Here is a 1,053-nt window from a genome sequence, read left to right on the forward strand (position 1 = left end):
CCTTCAAATGAAACTAAATACAGACCAGTTGGACACTGGGAAGTCAGTCAGCAAACATTTACCCCAACTTGATAGCACTTTCTGCTTTGGTTGAAAAGAAAGATGCTGAAGTTAGAGTAGACATCAGCTGCTTTTCACTCAAGGAGGCAAGGATTTGAAAAGTTGGCCACAGAGGAGGATGCATAATTGTGTCCAATTTTTTCAATTTTATTCAGCATTTAAAGTTACAAGTTTGGACCAGAGGCATATATCTGCAAAATAAGAAATACAAATTAAATAAATAAAAAAATCACAAGATTGGAAACTATAAGAAATAGAACATAGGTGAAGCTTTGGTTGCTCTTCATTTCCTCATTACTACTACCCCAAAGAGAAGCACTTATTAACATAGGACTAATCAATGCTCCCATTTGAAGTAATCTTAATGGGATGGATACTGTGATTATCTGATCATTGCATTTAGAACTCAGTTTGGCGTCCCAGAAAATGAATTATGTCCTGAAGCACTCGTCACTTGAAACTACCCCAACAAATAGCACTTACCTATTACAACAGACAAGTCAGTGCCATTATGAGGGTACCAATAGTGACAAATCAAAATATTTTCCATTTCGAAGACTACAGTTCTGTGGAATCAGATGAGGACATTTCCAGCCAGAGATACCAGGAGCATGCTGCCTGCAGTCAGGGTGAGCTGATCTGAGCAGTTTTGTTAACAGCACCCATTATAAATATGTCTATGGCTCTTTGGCTTTGCTGTGGTCGTTGGTACTTGGGTAGTTTTGAAAGGCCATTAATCTTTGATTGCCCTGTTAATATCTTTGGAATGCCTCAGCATTCTTGAGCATGGGTGGACTTTTCACAAATTTAAAGCATTTCATGCAAATTAAACTATTATAACGTTTTCTGAAAGATGAACATGATGACAGTCCTTGTTAAAGCATAGAAACACACTATGCACAAAATCAATGATTACCATGCCAAAACTTTGGAAAAAACAGCCACTTCTAGTGTTTAAATTTGGATTCTGTTGTAATCAAGGCAATGGGCTAA

This window comes from Carassius gibelio, chromosome A10, assembly GCF_023724105.1.
Source record: "Carassius gibelio isolate Cgi1373 ecotype wild population from Czech Republic chromosome A10, carGib1.2-hapl.c, whole genome shotgun sequence".
NCBI classification, from domain to species: Eukaryota; Metazoa; Chordata; class Actinopteri; order Cypriniformes; family Cyprinidae; genus Carassius; species Carassius gibelio.